Source organism: Pituophis catenifer, unplaced genomic scaffold (assembly GCF_029215685.1).
Source record: "Pituophis catenifer annectens isolate HBS135680 unplaced genomic scaffold, rPitCat1.0.hap2 SCAF_5, whole genome shotgun sequence".
In the NCBI taxonomy this organism is placed as follows: Eukaryota; Metazoa; Chordata; class Lepidosauria; order Squamata; family Colubridae; genus Pituophis; species Pituophis catenifer.
In genome coordinates, this window is record NW_027256885.1 from 104,516,910 (window position 1) to 104,536,212 (window position 19,303).

The 19,303-nt window shown below is 41.5% G+C and overlaps 1 pseudogene; it reads left to right on the plus strand.

The window, feature by feature from the left end:
- Positions 1–11,941, plus strand: part of LOC139317759 (uncharacterized) — a 63,906-nt pseudogene extending 51,965 nt beyond the window's left edge.
- Positions 11,942–19,303: the final 7,362 nt, after the last annotated feature.

A 19,303-nucleotide genomic window follows, 5' to 3' on the forward strand; every position in this document is an offset into this window, starting at 1 on the left:
AGAAATTAATAAGAAAAATGCTCTATGGTGTAAGCAGTCTAACTTTAAAGTCCAAGGTCTTTTTGGGGGATTAGTGATGAAAAACAGTAAGTTTTCTTTCATAAAGACAACCTGGAGCTGCTGATACCATTCTTGTAAATTAATGCCATCTATTCTCAGCTTTGGGAAGTCACTGGGCAAGTTTCCGACATTATTAGGTCCATTACTTACAACCGGAGGTAGTCCGTGGTCTTGTAAATGGTGGAAATTACAAAACGGCGTGGGAATGCTCGCGACGAGTCTGCAGGGTCCTTTCAGCAACTCATGTCTTCCCGGGCCGTCTGCGTAGTCTCGCGCATGCGCGTTGCTCATTTCGTTCCTGGAGTCGTCGTGAGAGGTTCTTGTCGTTGCGGCTCGCTCGTTCAGCTCCTCCTCAGATGAATCGGTCTCCGGCTCGATCTTAGGGGTTCTGACGATGGCGTTTGTTCTTTTTCTTCTCTTGAGAGCGTTGGTGCTTGCATCGGTCTGCGGTGTGGGACGGTATTTGCAGGGCTCTCTTGGTTCAGGCGTCGGTGCTCTCGTCGTCAGGATGGGAGCGGGCAGATTTTGAGACGTTGGCTTGCTCGTTCGTTTTCTGGTTGACTTTTTGGTAATTTTTAGTTTTGGTCCAAATGCAGCAAAAAGCGTCTTCATTGCTGACTTTATTTGAGTATCTGTTGAATCACCTTCACTTTCTGATTCTGATTCTTCTGAGGTGTTTGATTTTTCTTTTTTGTTTTCATTATCTAGTAGTGCCTTTCGCGCCAGAAGTTTTGAATCAAGTTTTCTGATTGGCTCTGCTTCGCTCACTCTGGAGGTCTGTTGAAACCAAGATGGCTGCCATTCAAAATTTTGCGCGGGATCACCATTTTTCTTCTTTATAGTGTTCTTTTCTGTAGTCGTATCACTTACTATTTTGGAGTCTTTTGACTTTTCGGTAGCGATGTGCTTCTCTCTCGCTGCTCCGCTGTTTTTCAACATGTCTTGGAGGTTCGCGATGAGGCTTTCATCGTTTTTCTGGCTCTTTAACAGTTTTAATATTTCTGACCTGAGTTCGTTGTTTTCTATTTTAATTTCCTCTCGGTCATCATCTTCATCTATTATTTCTCCGTCTTCAGTTGTGTATTCTTCGGATTCTCTCGAAATTGCATTTGTGGACTCATCTATTATTTCTTGATCCGTTTCCATTTCTTTGCTGTATGCCCTGGTGTTGGGCCTATCTCTCTTAGACATATTTAAGTTTTTATTGAGTCAATTCAACCATCCTCTGCTACCAGCTTGTTGCAATATTTTCAGGATCAGACTCAATAAATTATATAAGAGTTAAGAGTTCAAATATATTTTCTTTTATTTACATAAGGCATTCTATATTCACTGAATATTCACAGATAGAAGCAAAGAAGAGAGTGTGTGCAGCTCCTTATATATACAATGGGTGGAGCTAGATATGGGAGTGGTGAAATATGAATACATTAAGAAGTGAAGAATAAATTAACCCCTGATATCCCGTTCATATACTATTTACATATTAGAGAATAAGGCATTTACATGTGACATTCATAAAACCAGAATTCTATACATTCATTTACATATTCCTGCATTAAATCAAAGGTCCACAAACACAAAGTAGCTTTTTAAAATGAGTGTCTGCATTTTCTGCATCAGTTTTGAATTTCTGCAGTGGAAATGGTCCTCCAATACAATGCCCCCAACTTATAGATGTCAACATGTTTACAAGGGTAAGCAGCAGAGGTGGGCTGCTGCTGGTTCGGACCGGTTCAAGCGAACCGGTAGTTGTGACCCGTAGGTAGGCCTGCCCACCGGCCCCGGCACTATCCCGTCCTATAATCGCCATGTTTTTGAAACTGCGCGCGCTCACATTTTCGGTGTTGGGCGAACCAGTTGTTACAACCGGCTGCAGCCCACCACTGGTAAGCAGTCTATGGCAAGGTGCACAATAGCATAAATATAAATAAAACTATGCATGGTTATTAGACCAACATTTTTAATCTAGTAGTTGGTTTCTAAAAGGGCACAATATAGATCAGAGAAAATCAAGAGTTTTCAACAGTGACTGCACTAAAATGGGAGGGACTGGAACCTAAAGTACTTCAGCTACCTAAACTCAGGCAGAAAGGAATTCCCAATACACAATCAACTTCTGAAACAGACTACATTACATTTCCTTGATTAAAAGCTGTAGTTCATACTGAAATTAAGCACCACCAAGAGTACAGAACCTCACTCTTAACCACAAGAGTCATTACTGCAAAAACATTCATTACTCCCTTCAACAGTTGATTCAAGACAACTCAGGGACAAAGTGCTGATTCAAATTAACTTTCTGCTAAATAACATGTTAGTACTGATAAACTGGAGAAGCATTACAAACTTACCAGAGGTGGGTTTCAGCAGGTTCTAACCAATACTGGAGAACCGGTAGCGGAAATTTTGAGTAGTTCGGAGAACCGGTAGTAAAAATTCTGACTGGCCCCACCCCCATCTATTCTCTGCCTCCCACGTCCCAGCTGATTGGGAGGAAATGGGGATTTTGCAATAACCTTCCCTTGGAGTGGGGTGGGAATGGAGATTTTACAGTATTCTTCCCCTGCCACGCCCATCAAGCCATGCCCACCAAGCCATGCCACGCCCACCAAGCCACACCCACAGAACCGGTAGTAAAAAATTTTGAAACCCACCACTGAAACTTACCTTAGAGTACACTGCTGCAAAATCCATTGTGTCCAAAGTAGGTCACAAGCAATTCCAGAAAGAGAAGTCTACTTCTACAAATGTGAGTACCTCCGTAGATCTCTCCAATTCTGAGAAGAAATATTTTTTTCCTCTGTAACAGAAAACTTTCCATCAGTGGAAATAAATGGACTGCACACAGCATTTCTTTTTATTAAAATTGTTTGCCACCCATCTCACTGCAAGATATCTCTTGCAAACATACACTGTGTTCATACAACCTCCATACAGAAGTCTAATTTTCTCATACAAATTATATTGGCTTGAAAGAAGAGGCTGTAATCTCAAATAAGTTTAGTTAAAATAATCATTTATATCTGTGTTAAATTATAGTTTGCTTAGAGAAATTTGCTCCTTAGTCACATCTTGTTATCCCAGTTCCACAAACTCCATTGCATCTTATTTATTAGAGATCAAAGGTTTCATAGCATTAATACCTTAATAAAATTAAGCTTTAGGCACCCTTTTCCCCACTATCAATAAGTTTGACAGAAAGCAACAGTATATTTGAGCTGATAGTCATTTCCCAACCTCTGTTGGCACAGCAGTAGTTCCTCCTTTTCTGCAGCAAATTCTATTACAGTCCCAATCTGGAAGCCCTCTCAATAATTCCAATTAGGAATTATGGAAGTCAGTGAAATATGTTGAAAGGTTCCAGGGTGGGAAAATTGCAACAGATCAGTTTATTTTCCAACTGTATCCAAATTTAGTACATCATTTGTTTGAAGAACAAATCTACTATATGCTTTTCTTCAAACAGTAAGAAATGCATACAATAGCAAGTACTATTCAGAAAAATCAATGTCAATATTGTAATAACTTTAATCTACACTGCTGATACATTTAGTTTATTCTTGATAGTTGTTTTATATTTTAGAAAGCTGTTTTTATTCTAAGTTGCAAATGGAATTAGAAATGTTAACATATTTGCTCAAAATTAAAAAAATAAATGTAAGAGAAATAACTTTTCTTAGCAGTAGATTGTACCATATAAAATTCTCACAAATTCTCACAAAGTTCCAGGATCCTGCAGGAATCTTGGAAGAGAGTGGGTGAGAAGCAGGTTGAGCCCCTGTGAGCCCCCAGAAAGCTACCGTTTGCTTCTGGGGAGGAAACAGGCGCGGATCCCTTTCAGCTTGCTGAGACTCCGGACAGCGTGGGACGAGTCTGCCTAGAGCAGAACAAGGCGTCAAGAGCAACCTTTTTTTACTGAAAATAAAGCGATCCAAATTACCAGGGTGGAAGAACAACTTGAACCTCAAAACTGCAAGTATTACTAGCCCTGTGTTTCACTTTAAAAACGGAAGAGTGAGTGAGTGAAAGTCCTTTGAAAATGGCGCCCGGCTTCAGCGTTAACGAGCTGAGAGTGAGAGTGGATTTCAACTAGTTACAAAGTTGCAGTGTCTGCAATAAGTGGAGGAAGAGAGAAGAAAACTTTCTTTAAAATAAGTTTGATCTTGCTTTAACTTCACCCTTATTTTGATTAAACCTGGGGGAGTTTTTTAGAGGACTTTGTGGTGGAAGAAAGGGAAAAAGGATTTCTTTTTTTGGAAAAGCCAGCTTACGTGGCAGGATGGCTTCTAAGCAGACCAAACAGGAAGGAAAGGCGGTGGGGGGGGATCCCCCACACATAAGCCGGAACAGCAGCCTCCTAGCCAGCAGAGCCAGAAAAAAGAATTTGATTTTGAAAGCCTAAAGGATTTTATTACCCAGGTTTTGGATGAAAAATTTAAAGAATCACAACAGGAAATCAAGCAGGAGATTAAAGAAATTAAAGAGGTGGTGCAAGAAAAGTATGATAAGGTGACTAACAAATTAATGACAGTGGTGACTGGATTATCAGAGGCAATTATTAAAACGGATGCTAAGGTGGAAGAATTTAAATTGGAAATGAATGTTAAAATGAAGGAGACTGATTATAAAATTTATGATGCTGATAATAAAATGCAGAGATTTGAAAATGAAATTACAATGATGCAGTTCAGGTCAATGGAATTTGCCATAAGGCTGAGAGGCATAAGAGAGAACGATAGACAAGATTTGAGACAGATTTGCTCTGATGCTCTTGCTGTGCTTTTAAAGATTAGTCCTGAAGAGATTTTTTGCAAAATTGATAAAATTTACAGAGTGAATTCGTGGGTGGCCAGACAAAGACAACTGCCTAGAGATGTGGTAATATACTTTACAGACAGAAGAATGAGAAATTCTTCTCTCTGCTGTGCAAGTGGAGGGATCGCAGATTGGAGTTTATAAAGAGCTACCACCTAAGATGTTAAAAGATAGAAAAGATTTTGGATTTCTAGTGAATGATTTAAAAAAACAACAAATTCCATTTCGGTGGGATGCTCCAACTGGCATAATTCTGAGGTACAATGGAGAAAGATATCGATTAAACACTGTTGAGAAGGCGGAAGAATTTTACTCTAATGCCTTTAAAAAGAGTTCACCATCCCCACGTACATCTACTGTGTTGGAGATAAAGGAGAGTGACAAAGACAAGCAATTTCAGAAAGAGATGGAAGAGCAGTTTAAGCAGGTGGAGCCAGAGGTAATGGAAATGCAGGGAGCTATAGGAGGTTTTCTGGAGGAGCCCCTGCTAGACCCTCCTATGAAAATTGCGACTGACCTACTTAAGACTACAAGAGATGTGGCTTTGGACCTAGCCCGGATGGCTGAAGCTAAAGACCAGCGTGTAACTCGAGCAATTTCTAAGCAACTTAAAGAAAAACAACAACAGGAAAGGCCCAAGCCACAACAATATAAAAAAGGAGTCAAGAGCAACATACAAGAACGAGAAGCCATGGTGGGAGCGAAGCCGAAGACCACCAAATCGGAAGATCTTCGGCAATTTTGCTCGTCGCTTCAAAAAAGTGTACATGACGATTAAGATTTTATCTTGGAATGTGAATGGACTGAACTCACCACAGAAAAGGAAGACATTATTTACATACCTGAGACAATTTAATAATGATATAATCTGTTTACAAGAAACTCATGTTAGAACACAAGATCAAAAATATCTGATAAATTCAAGATTAGGAATACATTTTATAGCTTCAAGTCTGGAAAAAAAGAATGGTGTGATTATTTATATAAATAAAAGACTGTCAGCTAAAATTATAGAAGCAGATGAAGGTGGTAGGTTTATAGCAATTGAACTGCACACAGCAAGTGGCCCAATCTTAGTGATTGGAATTTATGCTCCTAATCAACAACAGGATAATTTTTACAAAACTTTGCATTCTAAAATATTGCAATGGGACTATAGATCTATTTTAATCATGGGAGATTGGAATGGAGTAATTGATTCAAAAATGGATAAAAAGAGTTTGGCGAAGTCAAGGATTAAACTGCCACAGACTTTCTTTGATATGAAAGAAGATTTGGAACTAAAAGATATTTGGAGAATACATAACCCAAAGGAATTGGATTTTACTTTCTTCTCAGATAGACATAGATCCTTCTCTAGGATTGATTTTATTTTATTATCAACCGATCTACTTGTAAAAACAAAAAGAACAAAGATTTTTCCAAGGACTTTAACTGACCATAGCCCGGTATGGATAGAAATTGAGATGGAAAAGAGCGAGAGAAGATCATGGAGATTAAATGAAAATTTGTTTAGATATGAAAAAAATATAACAGAACTCAAAAAGCAGATGAAAGAATTTTTTGAAATTAATTTGAACAAGGGTACCCCTATTGAAATTGTGTGGGATGCGAGTAAAGCGTATATGAGAGGGGTACTCATTCATATGAACTCTAAACACAAATTGAACAGACAAAAGAAAAGATCTGAAATCGAAGTAGAAATAAAGAATAAAGAACAGCTACTTATAAAAAACCCAACAGATGAAAGAATACAAGGAGCTATAAAACTTTTGAAAGATCAATTTCAAATGCTTATGGCGGAACAAACAGCAACAAATTTACAATTTGCGAAACATAACACATTTTGCAACGCCAATAAACCGGGCAGATGGTTGGTTTATACATTAAGGAAGAAGCAGAGTACACGGATTATTGATAGTATTGATATTGGAGGGAAGAAAATTACTCAGCAAAAATTAATTAAAGAAGTTTTTGTAGATTATTACACCAAATTATATGCTAAAGATGACACACAGAATGGACTTATAGAAAAATATTTAGAAAATAAAAGAGTAACAAAAATTACCAATCAACAAAAGGAGAGAATGAATTATCCTATAACAGCTGAGGAGATTATTGTCGCAATTAAACAATTGAAAACAGCTAAAGCTCCTGGGACGGACGGTCTAACGGCGGTGTACTACAAAACTTTACAAGCAGAAATGATTGAACATCTTAAAGACTTATTTTCTAGTATACAACAAGGGGGTAAAATACCCCCATCATGGAAAACAGCTTATATTCCATTGATACCGAAAGAGCAAATAGGTCCTAAAAAACCTGAGAATTTTACACCAATATCTCTTCTGAATAATGACTATAAAATATTTGCAAAAGTATTATCCAACAGGTTGATGCCAGTTATTCAAGAGGTGATTCATAGTGATCAAGCGGGATTTATAGAAGGCAGATACATGAAGGATAATGTAAGGCAAGTTATAGACTTATTGGAATATCTTGAGAAGAATAAACAGATCCCTGCAGTGCTGGTCTTCTTGGATGCGGAGAAGGCCTTTGATAGAGTGGATTGGAATTTTCTATTAAAGACTTTAAAAAAGATGGACTTTGGGGATCAATTTATACAGGCGGTTTCAGCAAGAACAAGATTATCAAGAACAAAAGGCACAGATTATTATTAATGGAAGTTTGACAACAGATTTTAATATTGAGAAAGGAACAAGACAAGGTTGTCCGTTATCCCCATTGTTATTTATTTTAACATTAGAAGTCTTGTTGAATACAATACGGGACTCGAGCACCTTGAAAGGAATAGTGATAAGGCAAGAGGATTACAGAATAAGGGCATTTGCAGATGATCTGGTTGTTATCCTAACACAGCTGATGGAATCAATAATCCAGATGAAAGACATTATAAAAGATTATGGTACAGTATCAGGATTTAGATTGAACCAGAAAAAAACTAAGATGATAGTCAAAAATATGACACAAGATCGAAAACACGAACTTGAAAGCAAGGCAGGTTTTGAGATAGTACCAAAGGTTAAATATCTAGGAGTTCAGGTTGCAGAATCAAATATGAAACTGTTTCAAAATAATTATGAGGTGTTGTGGCGAGATGTACAGAAAGATATGGAGACTTGGAAAAAACTGCAGCTGTCTTTACTTGGAAGAATAGCAGCAGTTAAGATGAACATTTTGCCAAGATTTCTTTTTTTGTTTCAAATGATTCCGGTGCTTAAAAGCGATAAACAATTGAAGGAATGGCAAAGTGGACTGAAAGGGGAGGTCTTAAACTTCCAAACCTACAATTATATTATGAAGCAGCAGCTTTGACCCAAGCAAGTGATTGGTTTGGAAGGAAAAAGACTGGAATATTGAATATAGAAAGTTTTGATCTTGAATTTGGTTGGCATGCTTACTTATTTTATGAGAACAAAGTGGATAAAGTATTTAAAAGCCACATACTTAGAGACTCTTTGATGAGAGTTTGGAAGAAGCACCGACTCAAATGGGATTATAAAATACCGCTATGGCTGGATCTTGGTCATATCATGTGGAATACAAATATAATGTCACTCGGGGGGGGGTTATATAAAGAAGTTCTTTTTGCAGATGCGGGCAGATGGCAACTGAAGACCTTAGAAATGCTGTTGGAAGAAGGGATTAATTTAACTTGGTTATAGTATAATCAACTTCAACTGAGGTGGAAAGAGGACCAAAAAACTGGTATAATGATGCATGAGGAGGAATTGGTTAGACATATAAAAGAGAAAGGTCCAATGCATATTAAAAGGCTTTATAATGTTTTGTTAGAAAGGGATTCAGAAACTGAATTGGTTAAAGATTGCATGATTAAGTGGGCACAAAATTTTGCAGAACCAGTGATGTTGGAAACATGGGAAAAAATATGGGTTCAGAATGTTAAATTTACACAGTCACAGAATTTGAGGGAAAATTTTTATAAAATGTTTTATAGATGGCACTTAGATCCTAAGAAATTGTCGTGCATGTACCCTAATGTTCAACCAAAATGTTGGAGATGTGAATGCTTAGATGCTACATATTAACATGTGTGGTGGACTTGTAAGAAAGCGAAGGCTTTTTGGATAAAAATTTGGTGGGTTATGCAGAATGTTTTAAAGAAAAAAATTCAGTTTTCTCCACAATTGTTTTTATTGGGTATAGTCAAGGGTTTTACATTGGGTGAAACAAAGTTGATATTGTATATGGTGACAGCAGCGAGATTACTGATAGGTCAATATTGGAAAAATGAAGCTATGCCTACTATTGAGGAATGGACTTTGAAGATGGCCAGCTTTGCAGAGATGGCGAAGATTTCAGCATATCTAAAAGATCGCTCACAAGAGACTTATGAATGGGAGTGGATAAAGTGGATAGATTATGTGCAGAATAAATACCAAACTAGGAAATATCAGATAGCTTTTAATTGAAAGCACTATATAAAGATAGAATATTTGAATTTTGTGAAGATGTGAAAAATATACAGGGGGTGGAGGGGTTTAAGTTTTATAAAAAGGGGATTTAGATTTGGATTATATTCTGTGGAAGTCCGGGGGGGGAGGGGTGGGCTGGGGGGGGAGGGAGGGTTAGGGAGGTTAGGGAGGGTTGGGGGGGGGAAATTGGGGAGAAAATGTAATTGTAAAACTTTTTCAATAAAAAAAAAAAGAAGAAGAAAGAGCATGTTTCAACCCCCCTGAAAAGTAGGGTTGGTGTTTCATCTCTGACATATAAAGCCCTAAAAATAGTGAAAAATTTGAGGACGTTGCTATGGCAGCGTCACATCCATTCTATTATTGTTTCGTCTTGTTTGTTTTATATAGACTACTATTACTACTATTATATTGCATTGGTCCATGGTGACATTGTCACTACCAGTTCAGGCACTTGACCCAGCAACCCCATCGCCATAGGGGGCACATCTGATAGCCATGCAATACCAGCCACAGGTAGGTTTCTTGGTTCAGGATTGCAAGCCTGTAGTTTGGTTTCTTCCTCGAGGTTCCAAAGCCTTGTGTGAGTATCTGTCCGGTTCCCAAGCTGGCAATTGGGCAGCTTATCCTAGGCTCCCAAGCCTAAAGTGGGTAACGTATATGATTCCCAAGCTGAAGTCCATACTGATCGTATGAACTGCCAAATTCCTACAATCGCTTATTTATTATTGAATTTATGTGCCATGTTCTTTAGCGTCACTTCTGGGAATTGATACTGTTGACCTGATGATGTAACTGAAGGCACTGGAAGCACGCAAATAAGATGTGGTTCTGGAGCCCAACAAACATCTTGTTTTTCAGGCCAATAAAATGAATGAGAAGGGCCTCGTGGATGCATAAATGTTACCAATGCATCATTTTGTTCGATCAAAATTTCCATGATGTTGCCTACCCACCATTTTTTGTCATAAATGCAGGCAACATAACAACCGGGAAATATGTCGGCCAATTTTTAATTTGGATCGACGGTATTGGATATTTTGGCCACAAAGTTAATCGTGTCATTTGAAACTTTGCTGGAAGAAATCAAATTTGAATCAACTGGCACCACAAACTGGTGATGATCTCTTGTGCCAGCTATTGTGCTGCTAACTTTCCATCTTTCTTCTTGCAGCATCCTGCTTTCTTCGATTTCTTCCTTTGGAATGTATATATATTAAAGTCCGTGAATGTTTCTGTCACAAAAGTTGAACCGATTTGTCGGTGTCAGTATTTGGTTGGTTGATGGTCGCTGGAGGCTGACTTGAACAGCCAAAAGTTTAGTCGTGCTGCCAACTGCATCACATGGTGATTTGGTGAAACAAAATCACATGGTGAAACATTCACGGACTTAAATATATATACATTCCGAAGGAAAAAATCAAAGACAGCAGGATGCTGCAAGAAGAAAGATTTGCAGAACAATAGCTGGCACAAGAGATCATCACCAGTTTGTGCCAATTGATTCAAATTCGATTTCTGTCAGCAAAGTTTCAAATGACATGATTAACTTTGTGGCCAAAATGTCCAATACCTTTCCTTCCAGAGATCTAAAAAGCCAAACTTTACCCTTTTTTCACACCACAGTCATTTTTGGCCAACTTTGCTCCAAATTATCTAGATGGAGATTGCTCATGAGAATGTTTTTTATTAGACCGAAGAGGGTGTGGCCGGCATCGGCTGATACGTTGTGGATTCTGGAGCTCCAGAAGAGCATCGATATCCCAGCTGATTTTGGGGATCCATAGGGATCATAGCTGTCTTGTAGGGACAGTGAAGAAAGAAGACACAGGCTGGCATGGATAGGGAAAGAGCAAGTTACCTGAAGTGCCGGCATTAGTCTTCAACCCATCGGCGAAGGAAGGCAGTCATGGAGCTGTCAAAAGCCGGAGCAGCCACGATCAGAAAGAGGAAGTGCAGGAGTGGTGATTGAACAGAGTATGGATTGGCCAACTCATAGGTAAGAAGAAAAAACTTTTAAAAGCTTGAAAGAAGTCCCAACAAGCAATTAGCGGCTAATTTGCTCTTGGGAATTTAAGCAGAGGAAAAAAAACAAAAGAGGAACTTTTTTTTTTTTATTTGATTTATATGCTGCCCTTCTCCGGAGACTCAGGGCGGCTTACAATGCGTTAAGCAATAGCCTTCATACTTTTGTATATTTTATACAAAGTCAGTTTATTGCTCCCACAATCTGGGTCCTCATTTTACCTACCTTAGAAAGGATGGAAGGCTTTGGAACTGGGAGATGGAATAGGGGCTTGCTCCGTCCACTCCAAGCATCGGCCTGGTATTGCAGTAGACTTCCGGTTGGCACCGCGGGGACACAGACGGGGAAATGGCGAGCTCTGCTGAGCCCTGCCAAATCCCCTCTGCTAAGATGCCGCCGATAGGACTCCCTTCCCCCGCGGACGGTGCTGCCAGCGGAATCCTTGGCCGCAGTCCAGGAACTGACAGACTTGCGGGCTCAGGTGCGGGAAGTGCAGCGCCAGGACGACTGGTCGCAACAGCGGAAGGCGGACGTCGGCCCCGCCTCCCCATGGACTTTGGAGGAGGGCTTACTGAAGCACTAAGGCCGGTTGTACGTGCCCACAAGTCTGCTTTGAGCTCTCATCATGAACCAGTGCCATGACAACCCCGCAGCGGGACATTTTGGGTTCTTTAAGATGCTGAATCTGGTGACGCGGACTTTTTGGTGGCCTGGGGTACGGCACGACATGCACGCGTATGTGATGTCCTGTGTGATGTGCCGACAGGCCAAAGCCGCGTCAGGCCCACCTCCTGGACTTCTCCAGCCGCTGCCGACACCGGAGAGACCCTGGGGAGCCATCTCCATGGACTTCCTGACGGACCTGCCACCGTCCGCCACGTTCACCACTGTCCTCATGGTGGTGGACATGCTTACAAAGATGGCACACTTCATTCCGTGGCATGGACTGCCATCGGCCCGCACCACAGCTCGATTGTTCCTGCAACACATTTTCCGCCTCCACGGCCTGCCGGACAGAGTGGTTTCGGACTGCGGGGCCCAATTCAATCAAGGTTGACTCAGCCTTCCATCCTTTCTAAGGTAGGTAAATTGAGGACCCAGTTGTGGGGGCAATAAACTGACTTTGTATAAATATAAAAAAAGGATGAAGGCTATTGCTTAGCACATTGTAAGCCGCCCTGAGTCTCCGGAAAAGGGCGGCATATAAATCAAATTAAAAAAAAAAAATTCACGGCCCGCTTCTGGAAAAGCCTGATGGCCGCGTTGGAGGTGCAGGTGTGTCTGTCGTCGGCACATCATCTGGAGACTGACAGGGGGACGGAGAAGGTCATCGGCATCCTGGAGCAGTACCTCCGCTGCTTCGTCAATCAGCAGCAGGACAACTGGGGCGAGTACCTTCCCCTGGCGGAGTTCACCTTCAACAACTCCCAACACACCTCCACCCAGATGACCCCGTTCCATGCCAACGTGGGATACCATCCACGGCTGTTCCCTCTGTCCATCTCGGATTCCCCTGTTCCCGAGACCCAGGACTTCCTCTCAGAGCTGCAAGCGGTGCAGCAGCTGGTGCGTCAGCAGCTGAACCAGGCGAAGGAGGACTATAAATGGGTCGCCGACCGCTCTTGACGGGCAACGCCACCGCTGGAGGTTGGGGATCGGGTGTGGCTGTCCACGAAACACCTCCCCACGGACCGGCCAGTGAAGAAGCTCGACCACCGTTTTATCGGTCCCTTCCCCATAGAGGCAGTCATCAGCCCGGTGGCCTACCGGTTGACCCTACCACGATCCATGCGGCTCCACCCTGTTTTCCATCGGTCCCTTCTGGTCCCTGAGGCCCCGACGACACCTGCTCCCCCGCTCCACGACGTACGAGGTGGACAGCATCCGGGACTCCTGTTGGCTGAAGGGGCGTTTCCAGTACCTGATTGCCTGGAAGGGGTACGGGCCCAAGGATTTCTCTTGGGTGGATGCTTCCTCCGTTCATGCCCCTGACATGGTACGGGCCTTCCATGACCAGTTCCTGTCCCGACCGCATCCCGACCGTCAGCTGCGGGGGAAGGGCCCTGCAGTGGGGAATAGTGTTGTGGCTCCATTGCCTGAGCCTGGGCTATCGACAGATGCAGACTCTGAGAGTGAGGGGGAGGAGTTGGCAAGGCCTCCCTCTCCAGGACCCTCCTCTCTGGCAATGCCTCCGGAGGACACTGAAGGCCAAACAATAGGCTCAGAGCCAAGCACGTCCCTGCAGCCACAGGTGGACAGCGACGAGGAAGATAAATGCTGGCTGGACCCTCGACAGAGGCGCAGGGAGAAGCGTGCATAGCAGAGGGGAAGGCATGCCAGAGATTAGCTGAGTCACTGGACCACACCCCACAGGGTATAAATGTGGGTGTGGTGGCCGGTTCAGTTTGTGACGGGCAAAAACTGGAAATACTCCATGATCTCTGCGTTACTGGACTTTGCCTGCTTTATTGGACTGCATTGGGACTAATCCTTGTATTATTGACACTCTGCCTGTTTTATCGGAACGCTGCAGTCTAATCTTTGTTTTGTGTGAGTAAAGTCTGAATTGGCAGCTAGCCACTGGGTTGCTGCAAGCTTTATCATCAAAGAGTTTTGTCGTGTGGCTTATTAACTCCAGGCCGTCTGTGGGGGGGGGGGTGGTACGGGGACAGAACACATGTATGCAGAATTTTAACCGAAGAAGCGGCACTTATGCTAGCCACGCCACATTTGAGAGGACCACCCACATCAAGAGCTCCAGCGAGGCGTCCCTTCTGAGGAAGAGCCTACGTTCCAAGGATGCCACGATGCTACATCTGTAATCGTATGGGACATGCCACCCGGTTTTGCCCCCAACGATTTCCAGCTCCCGTCACGTACCAGCCCAGAGGAACAGACTCCAGAGGAGGCAGAGGCAGAGGCGGAAGACAAGGTCGTCGTGGTCCCAGGCGTGATCCACAAGCTCCATTTGCCACATTGGCTTTAACCAACAATCCACAACCTCATCCAGAGTATGACAGACGACTTCTGTGGACGTTGGATAGTGGCGCAGCATTGCATGTTACCTACAGAAAGGAGCTTTACACAGAGATGCACGATCCTGAACCTGAACTACGTGAACTCTATTCTTTCTCAAATCATCCTTGTCAGGTCATAGGAAAAGGAACTGTTTATGTTGAAGAGCTCGATGCATTTATTCCTGATGTTTATTATATACCAACAGCAAATAGTAGTTTACTTAGTCAGAGCCACTTGTCCAGAGTATCAAAGTTCCAGGTCCACCACCTCGAAAAAGCAAGTTATATAGTTAAAAATGGAGATATTGTTGCTGAAACCATGTTAATTGGTGGTGTTTATTACATAAAGCCAAAGCCTAAACTGGCAAGTATACAAACTCCAAAAGAGGAGAGCACAGGCCCAGAGAGAGATGTTCCAGAGAGAGATCCTGTTGCTACTCCAAAGGCTCCTAAAGCCAACAAAAAGAAAAGTAGGAAACAGGTTGCTCAGAGCAAGCCTGAGGTTCCTGATAAAACTGATAGTGTCAAATATTCACTAACTGGTAAACCTTTGCATTACAGGTGTATCCATAAGTGGCATAGAAGATTGGGGCATGCCAGTTTCCATGTTCTTAGGAAGATGCTGGAGTTCGCGAGAGGTTTGGATCTAAAGGGGTGTAAGGTGTTTTTGGATTGTGCTGTCTGCAAAAAAAAATCCAAATCCAAAGCAGCAGCCATTCCAAAACGTGCTACACACCTGTCAACACACATTTTTCATTTGGTTCACACTGACATAGTTGGTCCTTTTAAGCCAACACTTGGTGGTAGAAAATATTTTCTAACAATTGTTGATAATTACTCTAGATATGGATATGTATATCCTATGAAAGAAAAATCTGAGACCTTTCAGATCTTTAAAGACTTTGCCGCTCTTGTTTATACCCAACACGAAGTTAGCATCGCCAGAATTCAAAGTGATCATGGTGCTGAATTCATGTCTCAGCGGTTCCAGGACTGGATGCGTAAAAATGGAATTCTTCATCAGACCTCAGCCCCTTATACGCCGGTGGCAGAAAGGCGAAACAGGGTCCTACAAACCATGATGCGTTGTCTCCTAGAAGACGCCAACCTCAGTATCCCATACTGGGGTGAAGCTATTAAATATGCAAATTATATTGTCAACCGTACTTGGAGTAGTGTAATAAATCAGACTCCTTTCTTCATGTTGTATGGGTACAAGCCCGACCTCAAAAACCTCCATATTTTTGGTTCATACGCTATGGTGAACATTCCCTTAACTCAAAGAAAGAAAGGAGGTCCAGCAGCAGAGAGGATGAGATTTATGGGTATTGATGATAATTCAAAGTGGAGCAAATTTATTGACTCCACACATGTAATAGTGATTTCCCAATCCGCTAATTTTGAGGAAGATGCTGACTGGTCCAGGATCCATTCCAATGATCCTGGAGTTTATTTTCCTAAAGATGCTGCTGCTGATGCCTCGCAGCCTGATGATCAAGATTCACAGGCAAATGTTCCATCCACTAGTTCTTCTCAACCTGATGTTCCGTCTTCACAAGCCGCCGATGTTGACGCTAGCGATGATGGTGAAGACGAGGACGAAACGGAAGAAGAATGGACGGCTATTTCTGTTGTGGCTCCGTTACCTGAGCCTGTGTCATTGGCAGGAGAGGACTCCGAGAGTGAAGGAGAGGAGTTGGCAAATTGTTTTTTCTCCAGGACCCTCCTCTCTGGCAATGCCTTCGGTGTCCACCGAAGGGCAAGAGATAGGGCCGGGGCCAAGCACGTCCACGCAGCCACAGGTGGACAGTGATGAGGGTAATGAGTCTTGGCTGGATCCTCGGCAGCGTCGCAGAGATAAGTGCGCGCAACAGAAGAAAAGGCGTGCCAGAGATTAGGCTGAGTCACTGGACCACACCCCACAGGATATAAAAGGGGGTGAGGTGGCCATTCAGACTCTGTGATGGACAAAACTAACTACTATTGAGTCACATTGCATCTTTGGAAACAACATTATCGGCCTTGGATTTATTTTACGTACTGGACAATTCTTGACTGTGGGTATTTTGTTTATTGAGTAAAAGTTCTTGGCAAGCAGCTACTGGGTTGCTGCCAAGCATCTTATTGGAAGAATTGGTTGTCTGCCAGTTTATTTAACCCCCGGCTGTCTGTTTGTGTGTGTGTGTGAGACGGGGACAGAACAGTTCCGAGGCATTCCAAGAGGGCCACAAAGGGGATCCCTCCAGAGCGATATTCGTGGCAACTGACAAAAGCACCCTTGCCTTTGATTTGTACTGTTACACTTCCTCCTGATAAGTTCACACAAATCAAGCATCTTCCTGACTCAGAGCAAGAGAAGTGGTAGCAGGCAATGCAGGCTGAAATGGACAGTCTAAAGAAACTTAAGGTATTTACGCCTGCAAACCCTCCAGCAAACAAAAAAGTCATTGGCACTTGATGGGTCTACAAAATCAAAAAGAAGCCAAATGGTGAGTCATTGTACAAGAGCCTTGGTAGTACAGGGGTTTAAGGCACCCTGTTATTAAGCTTATTAAGACCAGCTGCCTGCAATTACTGCAGGGTTCAAATCTCGCCAAGGCTCAAGGTTGACTCAGCCTTCCATCCTTTCTAAGGTAGGTGAAATGAGGACCCAGTTTGTGGGGGCAATAAGCTGACTTTGTATAAATATACAAAAGGATGAAGGCTATTGCTGAGCACATTGTAAGCCGCCCTGAGTCTTCGGAGAAGGGCGGCATATAAATCAAATTAAAAAAAAAAAAAAAAAAAAAGGCCAGACTTGTAGCTCAGGGTTTTGCTCAACGTTATCCTGAGGACTACACAAATACTTACTCACCAACAGTTCGAACTGAAAGTGTGAAAATTGCTTTAGCCACCACCACTATCCTTGGTTTAGAAGCTTTCCAGTTCGATGTTGACACGGCTTATCTACATGCTGACCTAGATGAAGAGATCTACGTGAGAGGCCCTCCAGGGTTCCGACAGCAAGAAGGGGATACCTGGTTTCTACACAAAAGTCTTTATGGTCTGAAACAGTCTGGTTTAATGTGGTACTTATGTCTTACTGACAAACTAAATTCAATGGGCTTTATTAAGTCCGAAACTGATGAATGTGTGTTTACAAAAAGATCTGATAATATATATGAGATAGTTCTTGTTTATGTTGATGATATTGTTTATATTGGTCCAAATGAGCAGATGAGTGAGAATTTTGCTAAAGCTTTGCAGAGATACTTCACATTGAAATCATTAGGTCACATTAGCACTTATTTAGGTGTTCAGATTGACAAAACACAGAAGGGGTTTAGTCTTTCACAAGAGGATAACATTGAACAAATTTTACATCATTGCAACATGAAAGATGCTAATACAGTACGTATACCCATGCAAACAGATTTTCACAACTTGGCACATGAACCGAGTCCTGAATTCGAGGATCAAACACTTTATCGTTCAGTTATTGGGTCACTGTTGTATATTAGTAGTTGGACTAGACCCGATATTGCACTTAGTGTTAATCTCTTGTCCCGACACGTAGGTAAGGCAAGACAGTTTCATTGGACATGTGTTAAGAAATTATTTTTTTTTCCAATTTTTTTTTATTTTTTTAGCATAAAACATAAAATACATCTTTTTAGATCAGGGGTTTGGTCCGGCTTAAAATAAGTACAATTATTCACATTCCCTCAATCAATTTTGTTCCAAATTTTAAAATCTTTAAGAAGAAAAATAAATAAATAAAAAAAACAAAATTCTTATTCTAAACATTTATCATTCTACTATAACACCCAAAATTCTAAACAATAAACACCGTTCTAGATCTTTATCATTTTAACAATTAATATTTCATATATATTCCTCAATCCTAAAACCCGTTGCCTCAAAACTATATTTTATCTCTCTTAAATGACAACAGATATCCAATTCTTGACAAAAAATATTTTCCTCCTCTCTTAAAATCATTTTGAAATAAATCAACGTTTCTTTCTATATTTTATTACTTCCAAAATATTTTACCTTAATACTTCAAATTTATTCTCAAATTCTATTAGACCAGCTGTTTAACTGATTCATGGTTTAAATATCTATTTCCCAGTTATAATTTCCAATATTCCTTTCTCCATTTATTTAACTGGTTCACAGTTCAATTACTATTTTACAATAATGTCTCTTCCACTTCCTCCTAGGTTTATTTTTAAGCTGTTTCGCATCTTAATCAGCTGCTTTCCAGCAATACTTCCTCCACTCCTTACCTTAATTATTTTGGCTGGTTCACAGTATAATTTTAACTGCATACCAACCTTCTCCTTTACTCCTCCTAAATCTAATGTAAAACTGGTTCACAACTCAGATGGTTGCCTTCCAGCAATGCTTTCCTCCACTCCTACCCCTATTTTTAACTGGTTCACAACTTTATTTCAATTGATCCCCAGGTATAGTCTCCTCCACGCCTACCTTTTTTGTCAAGTATTTGCAAGCCATTGGCACATATATCATACAGACACTAGTGGAGGCAGAAAGTGCCCCCACCCCTATGTGGAGAGGAGGGGCTTATACTGAGTATAAAACCCCCTCTAACCTTTCCACCATGCTCTCTTTTTTACGTTTGTTCTCCAGGAGACATGATCTTTGATAGGGGTAGTCACACACGCTGTGTGCCCCCTATCCTAATGGATATTAAGACAGCCTTTGTATATAGTTAATATGTTTTGTTATATGAATAAATACATTTATCACATTTATTCATGCATCTGCCTTTGGACTCTTCTATGCTCCTGGGTGTTTCTACGATCCCAATTTCCACATTTTTATTTTTTGCTAGTTTACAGTTTTGCTTTAACTGTTAGCCAGCGTATGCTTTCCTCCACTCCTAACTGTATTTTGGCCGGTTCACAGCTTTGCTTTAACTG